Genomic DNA, 13,331 nt, shown 5'->3' on the forward strand with positions numbered 1-13,331 from the left:
TGATTATTGTTATGCTGTAACGTCTATCGTCTGTACAAGTCCCCTCTGAAATGTAAAGTGCTGCGGAATATGTCGGCGCTATAGAAATAAAATTTATTATTATTATTATTCTCCTACCTCATGGCTTCCTGCTTTCCGAAGCGGCGTACTCCTGCTTGATGATAGGTCGAACTAGGGGCCCTGTTGCACTGCTGGTCTGAACTGTGCATGTTCCAGTGCTGCAAGCAGAAACCACTTCACCTCCACAGGATCAGCGGAGTGCAGCCTCCTCTGGTAGGGGCGTGTCATAAAAGGAGCGGCTAACGGAGATTCAACGGACCGGATCCTTCTCACCACCTGACATCATCTGTTGAGGGAGAATCAGGAGGCCTCCATTCAACAGAGACTATCAGCTAATATCGACAGGTTCATCTGACATTAGACAATGTGTATGGGGGCTTTAAGGTACCAAACAATTTGTGCCTACAGGCTCCTGATAGGTCACAAAAAATGCGTCAAATCGAAAATTCCCTGGGAATCTTTCTCCAAGGTAATAACTGGAGTGAAATGCGCCAAAAAAAGGAATAGAGAATAAGACGCAAATACTAAAGCCACTAAAACTGAGCAAATTACTCCAAAAATGTGTCTATGTGTCCTTTTAATAGGGTGCAGTCATTAGGCTCTGCTCACACATCATTGTTGCCTTCCATCAGAGGTGTACAACAGGAGCATTTATCTACATATATCTCAGATGTAAGACTCCTATGTATCCCTCTGTGTATTTATTGGACCCCATAGAAAAAAATCTATGCACCGTGGCCTATACTTATTTACTTACTCCATGCAGAGGCATACATATAACAGATGGCATATGTCAGGACACTGTGGCCACACGGATTCAGCAAGTGTAAATGGACCCTTATGTGAAAATTCTAATCTCACTAGTGCCCCTAGTGGTCAAAGCATGTAAAATAACCTTCAGACAACAAATCTAGAATGATTCGTAAATAGGGTTAGAATACTCACTGGCTTGATGTTTTTTTTTTCAGTATTGCTTCAGAATAATGCCTTTTTTTGCCCAATTTTGGTAACTAGGCAAAATATATATTTTGCACAGTACAGACTTCCGCAAAGGATGTTGATTTGCCGTAGAAGTTTAACAAATCGATGCCAAATAGAATAAACAACAATAATAATAATTCAAAGCATATACCGAGAATTCCTATATTTGTGAAAATGCAGCGTCAAGGCAAATACAATAACTAACAATGCAGACTAATATTTCTGAGAGGTTTCCCAGAATTTCTGAACAGCTACAGCGGGGAATATAAGTATTGGATACACTGCCGATTTTGAACGTTTTCCCACCTACAATGAATGGAGAGGTCTGTAATTTTTATCATAGGTACACTTCAACTTGTAGGATTTTTACATAATTATTTTGCATTTTGTTGCATTAAATATTTGATACAACAGAAAAACAGAACTTAACATTTGATATAGAAACCTTTGTTTGCAGTTACAGAGGTCAGACATTACCTATAGTTGTTGACCAAGTTTACAGGGATTTTTGCCCACTCCTCCACACAGATCTTCTCCGGGTCTTTCAGGTTTCATGGCTGTCACTGGCCAACATTGTGTTTCAGCTCCCTTCAAAGATTTTCTATTGGGTTCAGGTCTGGAGACTGGCTAGGCCACTGCAGAACCTTGAAAGACTTGTTATGGAGCCACTCCTTAGTTGCCCTGGCTATGTGTTTTGGGTCATTGTCATGCTGGAAGACCCAGCCACGACCCATCTTCAATGCTCTTACTGAGGGAAGGAGGTTGTTGGCCAAAATCTCGCAATACATGACTCCATTCATCCTCCCTTAGATATGATGCAGTCATCATGCCCCCTTTGCAGAAAAACACCCCCAAAATATGTTTCTTTACTGAAATGTTTCCCACAAACATATTAATCTGATCAGCTCCTCCTGCTCGATAACATCCAGCCTGGAGATCAGATACGATTTTCAACATGACAGCTTCTCTTTAAAGTTTGACGTTCAATGAAAAGTGTGATTGAACATTGTCATAGACTACTGATTCCACCATACTGGCATTAGAGATCAGCAGTGTTCTCAAAGTTGCGCCAACATCATCGCGCATGGCTGTGTTGCCAGGTTTGATAGGTTTAGAAATGACAAACGGTAATTCCCTAGCTAATGCAAAACTACAACTCCCAGCATGAATGGTAGTTTCAAAAGGTCTGAGTATGGAGGAGACTGAACTTCATGTCTACTTAAAACTGATCCCTTTGGTCATTTTCGAATGATCTGAAACTGTCCGCCCAAGATATACACATGCCACTTAATAGAAAATTTGTGAACTGAATGGGGTGCTGTTGCGGCAGAGTGGACACCTCTGGTATTCATTACTACTGTGAATTAGCCTTTCACCTTCCAGACCAGAGATTAACTGCTTTCTTATGAGTCTGTGAACCTCTATCCTGCAAGTAATTTGTGGCATTCCTCCGATGGCCGCAGGATTGGACTGAGCTCTGCTCTGTGAGCTAGGACCGTGCCCAGGGGAAGCGGCTGGTAGCTCAAGGCGTAAATAAATAGACGGATGCTCGGGAATTCCTTACACAAACCTTATTTTCTTGATATATTTTGGTGTTTTGATGCAGGAAATTGGTGTAATCAGAACGGTGCAGCCTGAAGAAGGACGTTGGAGGTGGAAGGTTAACCTATGAGGCATGGCCCCTGAAACCGCAATCTGCACAGTATTTTACTACGTGAAGACGTTCATCGTTAAACATATTTCCAGGAATTTTTTTTTTCAATATGCAGTCATGGCCAAAAGTGTTGGCACCCTTGAAATTGTTCCAGAAAATGAAGTATTTCTGCCAGAAAATTATTGCAATCACACATGTTTTGTTATACACTGTTGCTTCTTCATGGGGATAAAAAATAAATAAAAATGAAATCTGCTCTCATGGGTGAAAAGAAAAATATCATATACTATAAATGTGACCTGCCAAAGTTCTTTCAAGAGCTGGACATCACTTACTTCTAGGGTAGAGCTAATTTGCATTATTTTGGTTACAATTTTTTTTTCAGCTCTACTAAATTTATCATAAAGAGGAATAAACATACTGTAGGGTACCTTACCGTAGCAGAAGAGCTGTGCATGTACGTGGTGGAAAATAAGTGTTGTCATATCATATAAAGGAAACAGACAATTTCTAGTTTTTGTGTTTCCATTTTTTCCCCATCTTCCAAGAGCCAGAATTTTTTTTCAAATTTTTCCATCGCCAGTCGTATGCAGTCTATTTATTTAATTTTTTTTGCGGAACGACTTATAGTTTTAAAAGACACCAATCATGTTACAATATAATGTTCTGAAAAATGGAAAAAAAAAATTTCAAGTGAGATAAAATGGTTAAAAAATTTTAATTCCGTCATTGTGTTAAATTTCTGTTTCTGGAGTTCATTGTGCAGTAAAACAGAATCATAGAAGGGACCTCCAGGATCATCGTGTCCAACCCCCTGCTCAATGCAGGATTCACTAAACGATCTCAGACAGATGTCTGTCCAGCCTCTGTTTGAAGACTTCCATTGAAGGAGAACTCACCACCTCTCGTGGCAGCCTGTTCCACTCATTGATCACCCTCACAGGCAAAAAGTTTTTTTATAATATCTAATCTGTATCTTCTCCCTTTCAGGGAAACCTGATTTTCTAGGTTAGTACAGCTATGCCAAACTTGAATCTAGTTTTGTTTTGTTTTTTTTGAACTTTAGACTTTTTTTTAGCTTTCCTATGGTGACTTGAACCTGTGATTTCAGTATTGCAGTATACAGGACAAATCACTATCTCTGAAGCTTCACAGGAGTACCAACATTATAAGGATGGTCGCCCCTGGTCAGGTCAACCCATCAGAACTCTGTGATAATTTTACCTGGTGTTAGAGGGGTTCTATGAGTGCTGAACAGAGGCCTGGCAGGATCATGCGGGTTAAATGCAGCTGTCAGAGAAAGGTTGACAGCAGTGATTGGAGTTGGCTCCTCTGCCCACTCCGCACTTCCTCCTGACCAACCCTATGGTTTATGTATTGTCATGGAGTGTGAAAGAGGTAAACAGATACTAATTAGCACTCATAGATGCACCAATAGTTAAAAAAAAACCAAAAAAAACATATTGACAATAAGCTGCTTGGGCCCCAATATCTATAAGAGTAAGCATTCATATTTTTTTTCCTGCAGCGCCATCCCAGAAGAAGTGAAACCTTACACAGATCTTGTTGAGCTAAATAATAATATTGTGTATGTCTGCAGCCACCACTAGAAGGAGCCCCTGAACTTACCATGTACTCCTGAGCTCCCTCTAGTGGTGGTTGCAGGTAGATGGTTTTTGATCACTGAACGCTATGCTGTGCAAAGGATTTGAAAAAGGACTGATCACAATAAAGAATAAATCCGCTCAGAATTTTGGACCTTCATAGATTAAAAATATAAGAGAAACATTTACTTCCTTTGTGCATGCTCTCCCATGCGTTTCTATGTTTGACAGACATTTCTGATGCGCTGTTTACGTTTTACATATAAAACAGGAACAAATGATCGTCCGTTTACATTCTAAGCAATGCGAAGCGTACAAGATGTAGATGAAAGCGGCCTCGACTGCCTGGCAGCATCTGTCAGATCTGCTTATTTGTAGAAGACACTGTTGTGTACGGTAAGCAGCACAGCAGACACGTTACTGAACGAGGCAAAATTGGGGCTAAGTGCCTGCCATTTGGCGCATTTCACAACGATTCCCCGTGAGTGGAAGCAAATGTATTTGATCGAGAGCAGAGGAACTTAAAAAATGTGATGCAGGGGTGAACAAAACAGTGGAGGTCAGTGCAGCCCAAACAGCTCTGCCTGCAAATTGTTTAGTCTAATCTAGTAATGTGTTTGTAGAGAGGAAAGGAATGTGGCCAGGAATAACAAGGAAAGGCTTCATGTCCTGCATCGGCTGATGACCGCTACTGGCTGCAAAATGGAAACCACGCAAAGTCTTCATCTAGTGGCCCCGATTCATTACACTCGGCGTTCTGTGCTCCAGTCTTATTGATGGCGTAAGATGCGCCATATTCATTAAGACGTGTGCCTCTTTAATGAATTTCTTGTATCTTTCATCTGCCGTGCGCCACCACCAGATATGGAAGCCAGCCAGGGTCTGGCATACACTACTGTTGTGATGAATTTGTTGGATATGTTTGTTCACGCTCTACCCACTGTTCAAATAGTTCATAAAAATGCTAAAAGTTCCAACATTCCAAGTCCTTTCAAGCAGCTTTACACCAGAATTCTGGCAAAACTGCTCGTTCAATCCGGGTCCTTGGTGTTTATTACAACAGACACCATTCCAGATGGACAAATGTATAATCTTAGTCTTCAATGGTAGAGTCAGACTACACAGAATTGTTTTGTAGTCTGTTGCCATGGAGATACCTAAGTCTGCATATCAGCTTTATACACAAAACAGTGACAGATTTTCAAATCGGCACTATGCAAAGTTGCTTCATTTATTTATTTTTCCTTAACTTTGATGCCATAATTGCAAACGTGGATATGCTTTCAAAATGTAGCCCCTATGGTGATTATTTGATTGCGGCTGAACCCATTTCTGGAATCCCTGGGAAACAGCTGTTTTATCCTGGTGAAGATGTAAGGAGGAAGACCGGGCCGCAGATGCCTGCATCATGCTGGGTCCGGGACTGCTGAGGCTGCGTCCCATGTTGCCCGGGGGAAAAAATAGAGGACAGGACAGACCCCATGACCCGGGAAGAGGAGGCGTGACTAAGCCAGGCAATGAGGAGAAAGCACGCAAAGAAACAGTGAGTTTATCGCCGGCAGCGAGGGCAGAGGCAGGCGTGCTCCACAGTAAGAGAGAGCGTGAGGTAGAACTGCGGCGGAGCTTTTGAATACAGACCACTGAGCCAATGAGAGCGCCTGGCTAAGCAGAGTTCAGCACTCACGCAGAGGAGCGAGGGCCCAGTGCAGAACCCAGAGGTGCGTCCTCCATTGCTGACAGACGCACAGCAGCACCCGTGTGGGACAGAGACTACTGCAGCGATCCTCACGTCTGCTGGCACATAGAGGAGTGCATGCCGAGCAGAGCAGCTATTCAGGTGACAGCAGCGGCTCAGAGAGACACATGCCACGAGGAACCTTGCGGAGAGCTTTACTCTTTTGCTCCACAGCTTTTCCCGCTTTGATTGCGTGGGCTTATGGACTAGGGCTCAGCGGGTAAAACTGGAGACTGCCCGCTACTGTCAGAAGATGGATTGTTAACTTTGAACCCCATCTGAGGATCCTACAACAGCCGTTGCCGGTACTACTACCCCCATCGGACTGTGGACTGAGGACCCCATCAGGAGCTACGATAAGTGTTGTTTGAAACCTAGACTGTCGCACTCGTTTTGCTTATTTCATTTAACCCTTGTTGTTCCAATAGCTCTCTGCTACTGCCTATCAACTCCCTGCAAGGAGATTATTCTTTTAACAGCAAATGTTAAAGTAAATAGTATTGTTATACCGTACAGCTATGCAATCCCTGCGTACTGCATCCGTTTAACCTGCTTACAAAGACACAACCAGCCAGGTATTTCCCTTGCAGTGATCCCTGGTGGGGATACATAGCAACTATTCGGGTAAACGTTCACCCATTTAATTTAAGAACATCTCAATTCCCTCCAATATGACTTACTGAAAGGGTCATTATGCAGCAGTGGGTGGTGGTTGATAATTGAATGTCCGTATTATGTGGATACTACCGTTTTATTTGGTAATACATATTTAGATCCTGTATATCATATTAGCTCGAATATGAGAATGCTACTCAAAGCTCAAACACTGGACTGCTACTTATCACAAAGAAGACAAAGATATTGGGAACACATTTGAGATGGATAGCAACAAACTAGAATTGATAAAGGACTTCAACCTACTCGAAGCGATGATCACTCAAGATGTAGCGACGACACCGGAAGTCATTAGGGCCATAGCTCTGGTAAAATCAGTAGTGAAGTTACTGGTCAAGGTCTTCAAATCGAGGAAAATTTCAATGACGACGAAGACATGACAGTAAGTAGTCTGGTCTTTTCTGTAGTAACATATGGATGCGAAACCTGGACGCTAAACAAACAAGACAAAAGAAACGCCTCTGAAATGTGATGCTGGAGAAGGATGTTATCAATACCATGGATGAGAAGAACAACACATGAATTTTGGTACAAATAAAGCCAGATATGTCACTTGAAGCAAGCTATGACTTGTCTACTTTGGACACATACAAAGAGAGCAATCACTGGAGATGGACATCATGGTCAGAGGATAGAAGGAACAAGGCGAAGAAGACCAGCAACCCCATGGCTTGATGCTGTCAAGATAATGGTGGAGAAGACCCTGGTGAACCTAGCTAGGCTGCACAAGATCCATCTTCCTACAGATCGTTCATCTATCAAGTCGTCATGGCTCGGGATCAAGCCGAAGTCCGCCAAATAATATCATGTTATGTTATATGAAGCAATGATGTGTGCTATATATGGCATTACTTTCCATGATAGTTCTTGCAGCATTTCTTAGGCATTGTATGGTGGCATTATTTTTATTTTGGTACTGAATCGTAGTTTTATGTTGACATTGTATAAGATTATAACTTGGCTTTGTATAGCGGTAGTATTTATATACCTGTTGGACTATCATTCAACCGGCAGCCATCTCGCCAGTCTCCCCCACACACAGGAGGGCGACATGTGAGATGAGAAAGCCGCTGGCAGACTCCTCTGCCGCTAGCTTATCTCTGGGAGATCTCCCCCGAAGATCAGTTGACTGGGGCCCGCCACTATCTGTGGGTGCAGCCATCATTAAGGTCCTGTCACACTAAGCGATATCGCTAGCAATATCGCTAAAACTTCACTGTTTTTTGTGACGTTATAGCGAAATTGCTAGCGATATCGCTATGTCTGATACTTACCTCCGACCCGCTCCCCCGCTGGTTATTGCTGATCGCGCGAGAACGTCCTGGACCGTTTCTCGTCGTCAGCTCCCTGCTGGGGCTTCCTGCTGTGGAGACGAGCGACGCGTGGACGCAGACGGGAGGACGCAGGATCGCCTAGTGTGACAGGTAAGTAGTGACCCCCGTCCCGAGCGATGTCGCTGGTGAGATCTGCCTGTGTGGCAGCTCACTAGCGACCACTTAGCGATGCACCAGCAATCCTGACCGCGTCATATCGCTGGTCGGGATCGCTGGTGCATCGCTAAGTGTGACAGTACCTTTAGTCTAATGTGTCTAGGAGGCGTAAAACTAAAATGAGAAGTCTTTATAACATGTCCTGTAGATACTGTTTGCTCATCATTTACATTCATTTTGAATTTTTCAGCCATACATTTAACATATTTGCATTTCCCAGTGTCTGGGAGGGATGCAGGTGCAGCTTCTCGCTTTTCTTTCATTATGCTTTCTGACATTCTTATAGCTCTCACTTTAATATATTGACCAGAGGTTTCTGCGATTCTCCACTTATGCCACAGCATCAGACAGGTAGATACAATGTAGCATTAAATCCAGCGCAGACGCTGTGACTTTGAGGATACCATTGCACGATCAGTGAGGTACATACAGCAATTCCTCACTGTCAGATTGTGATGGAATACAGCACCATACGCTACCAGTAAATTGTCACAGACTTGTGATTCTGGCTTTATCCAGAACATGTCAAAATAGCTGACAATTTGATGAGAATTAATTTCCAGTGCATTAATTCTTGTGTAAGATTTATAATAAAATCGAAGGTGTCCATTTACCCTGTACTGCAAAAGAAATTAAACCATATATGACTGTGAAATAACACAAAATATAGCAGCAATATAAAAAAGTGTTAAATATACTTTTATTTTAATGATAATCTGTCGGTCAACACCGGCAACACAAATCCGAGCCTTGCTGCCCGATTAGGCTAGTTTCACACTAGCGTTTATGAGCGCAGCGACGGCCTGCGCACGGCCGCCGCTAAGCCCCGCCCCCGCCGGTAGCTCCGCCCACCGGCGCATGACGCTGCATGCGCCCTGCGTCCCCTATCTTTATCACAGAGGGCACAGGCCGTGCGCAGTATGCGTTTGGCGGCGCATGCGCCTTTTTGACGGTGTGCCGACGCAACCAAACTGCAGCAGGTTGCGTTTGGCGCAGGTCGGCGCACCGTCAAAAGGACGCATGCGCCGCCAAACGCATACTGCGCACGGCCTGCGCCCCCTGTGATAAAGATAGGGGACGCAGGGCGCATGCAGCGTCATGCGCCGGTGGGCGGAGCTACCGGCGGGGGCGCGGCAGGGGGCTGGGCTTAGCGGCGGCCGTGCGCAGGCCGTCGCTGCGCTCATAAACGCTAGTGTGAAACTAGCCTTACAGGTGCTTTAAAGATCTGGTTGTCTCTTCCCAGCGCTGCTGTAGACCATTGCAGGTCTCTTGCATAGTGAGAAACCTGTCACCTGCAGGGGCACCAGACTTGCCACCTCTCTGGATATGGTTCCCGGACTGATCTTTAAAATATATAAACTTTGAAATGCAGACGTGTTTCAAAGATCCATCAGGGAACCATATCCAGAGAGGAGGCAAGTCTGGTGCCCCTGCAGGTGACAGGTTTCTCACTATGCAAGAGACCTGCAATGGTCTACAGCAGCGCTGGGGAAAGCCGGCCAGATCTTTAAAGCACCTGTAATCAGGCAGCCAGGCTCGGATTTGTGCTGCCACAGGATTGGGCAGCAGGAATCAGCTGCACAGGTTCCTTTTAATTAAATAGGTAAAGAATAGTGCTGATTAATTCCATAATATAATAATGTAGCATTTATGATTTATATCCAAAAGACTTTCTGAAAGAAAGAAGGGGATTTTGAGATCTGTAACAGACTGCAACTAAGAAAAATTATAAAATTAATAAAGAAAATTGAAAATCCTTGCTCCTTTCCCTCATGTTGTCCTTGCCCCCCCTCCCCTGTCCCTTACCGCACCCCCCCCATGTCATTTGATTTGACTGATGTTATTTGATATGAAAGTAACTTTGACATGGTTATATTTTTCCTGTATTCTTTGTTCTCTATTCAGCCATACAGTATTCCATGGTCTGGGGTACATTTCTGTGATCTATAAAACTGAAAAAAAAGGAAAAAATTAGTAGGCTTAAATTTCTCAGCCATACAGTATTCCGTGGTCTGTGATATCTAACACTCCAAAAAAGCATCTAAAAAATTAGCTGGATTACATTTCTCACCCATACACTATTCTGTGGTCTGGGGTATTCTGTGATATCTAATACTAGAAAAAAGCATTAAAAAAGTCTGTACAGAGTGATTTTCTAATCAGTCATGACCATAGTTTAACTTTTATAACACTTAGTTTTCTTTTTGGATGTCTTTCAGCATAGACTCAATATTGTCAATTCCATTTAGGTAGTGAGCATTTCATGATCCAGGGGAAAACTAGTAATAACCAGAGATCTCTGCAGCACGGTACACTAAGGTGGGCCATACAAGGCTGCACATGACTTTGACAAATACTACATTGTGTTTTATGCCTGGAGCAATACTCCTATCATTGTGCCACTTATGATGAAGCTGGCACGGAACAGTTTTGTTCTCAGTGTCTCCATCTCAGACAAAATGACATCTAACACTGTGTTTTCTTATCTACTCATTACATATACAAACGCTTAGAACATTTATGAATTGCTCTGGCCAAATGTCAGCATGGCTTACTTTCATAATGCAAAATAGCATCCCCCACCATCTATCCTATTACACGTAAATGACTTGTAGGTTGTGGGTTTTCTACTAAACACACAACCTCAGGCAGCTTCCTCAGTTTTCACTTTTTCTTTGCCCAAGCAAAAAGGAGGCCTTGATATCCAAGCCGCGTTTGGCCACCTTTAACCGCGAAAAATGAGCGACAACAAAACTATGTCTCGCTCATACATATCAGCTCAGGGTTTATCATCTGCAGACAGTGAACTGAATAAAGACAAACTCGTGCCTGAGCTTTTGTGTTTTACCAAAAGTAGATCCCTCAAAATCTGCGCCAAAGAAAGGTTAAAACAAGAGTCGATAAATCCGCCTCTTGTCCTGTGTAAAAGTTCTGTGCAAACCCCAAGACTTGAAAGATCATATGAGGATGAAGATTTATACAACTGGGTTACATATTTGTTTATTTCCTCATATTTTTGCAGTTTTTGGTTCTTGCTAAATAAATATCTAATTCAGGAGCCACTTTATAAAAGCCGAAAGGACTCGCAGCCTCACAGTTCCCAATATCTGGATCTACTTAGGCTAGGTTCACATTGCGTTAGGGCATCCGTTTAACGCATCCGTTAAACGGATGCACTAACACTGATGTCATTTTTGACATCTTTAGCGTCCTAGTGCTAACGGTATGCGTTAACGCATGGTAGCGCTCCGGTACCAAGCGCTACCATGCGTTAGCCCATACAGTCCTATGCACAGCGAACGGGTCTGTAATGGAGACTAATTGCAATAATGTTTTAATTACCATATATAACACATAAAAAAGTGTATCCATGTAATGTATTTTTTAGCAGATGTCCAGTGCAATGTAGGTGATACTTTAGACTGATATACAGTATATACTTTGATTTCGATAATAGGTGAAAACTGTTTAACTAATTCCCTTAAAAGCAATCTATGACATATCTGAGGTCTGTGACCGAGAAACACTTGCGTTGCAAACGTGTTATTTTTTTCTGCATTCTGTAAGCTGAAATTTTTGGTTGTGCCTCAATTGCACAGGAGCTGCCAGCAGTGGATTTTGATGATTTACTCAAGTGCATTCAGCTTGGCAGAACCTTCCTCAAACAACCATTAATAACCTCAGTGATCACATGATGTCCTGTAAGTATGGGGATTTCTGCACTCGGAGCTCATACTTCAAACGTCGAGAAGTTTTGAAAATTTTGTTTCCATTTTTTCATAATTTCCAGATCATTAAAGGGATCCTGTCACCAGTTTTTTTTTCCCATAGAAGGTACGGCTACCACTATTTAGGATGTTTTTTTTTATAGTCTACTGGAATGATGTAAAAAAGTCCTCAATCCAGTCTGCAGGTCCCAAAAACTAGCTTTTTTCATACTTGCAGATGGTGCAGTCTGGCCAAATGGGCATCTCTGGACCTGATCCTGCAAGGGCAGTACAAAGGGATCCTGTCACCAGTTTTTTTTTCCCATAGAAGGTACGGCTACCACTATTTAGGATGTTTTTTTTTATAGTCTACTGGAATGATGTAAAAAAGTCCTCAATCCAGTCTGCAGGTCCCAAAAACTAGCTTTTTTCATACTTGCAGATGGTGCAGTCTGGCCAGATGGGCATCTCTGGACCTGATCCTGCGCTTCCTCTCTTACTTGGTCATTTTCCTTCCCTGCTTTGTGTGGATGACCTGTCCTACGTGATCCACGCAATGTTCTCCATTGGGCTGGTGCACTTTTTTTTTTCCCTTGCAAGGGCAGTACAAAGGAGTCCAGAGTGCATGCAACAGAAAGGCCAAAGAGCAATGACGACCCAGTAATAAAGCCAGCGCATGGGCACAAGAGTACTTTGCTCTGCCCTGCAGGACATATAGAAGTGCATCTACGCAAGAGCATGATGGAGGATACTGTGTGGATGTTGTAGGATATGTCATCCATATGAAGCAGGGAAGGAGGACAGTGATAGCAAGAAGAGCGGAGGCGTCGGACCAAGACCAAGGACGCCCATCAGACCGGATTGCCCAGTCTGTAAATACAAGATATTGTTTGTGATCTGCAGACTGGATCAGGGACTTTTTTTTTTACAGCATGGTGTAAAGTATAGAAGGCCATAATGGTGGTGGCTGTACTTTCTTAGGGAAAGACTCGGTCACTGGTTTCCTTTAACATGTCTATCCATCCTGTGGTTGATATCATTCCATGACTTTTCCTTTTTGGTGCTTGTAATTTCAGTATTGGAATCTATTATTTTTGTGCTAATATTTAGTTGCAGCTAGTATTACAAACCATACTCCTTCACAGATGTATTCAGAATTCTGCAGGCTGATGCTGATCTCAATCTTTCAACATTTGCTACTTGTTCACGTTCTGTACAGAGTGATCACTGTGAAAATCTGCATTCTAGGAATAGATTCTTTGCACTGTGGATGACTATGAAATAACGATGTTTCTAGGACAGAGCCCAGTAGAGAAAATTGCTTTATAGAGGCTCCGCTAAAGGTCCATTGAGACAGGCTGATCTTGGCCAGTTAAAAAGCACCAATTGTCAAAAAATAGCCGGCACTCACATCTTCGTAAAATA

Source organism: Dendrobates tinctorius, unplaced genomic scaffold (genome assembly GCF_039654945.1).
Source record: "Dendrobates tinctorius isolate UK_male_01 unplaced genomic scaffold, ASM3965494v1 ptg000010l, whole genome shotgun sequence".
In the NCBI taxonomy this organism is placed as follows: Eukaryota; Metazoa; Chordata; class Amphibia; order Anura; family Dendrobatidae; genus Dendrobates; species Dendrobates tinctorius.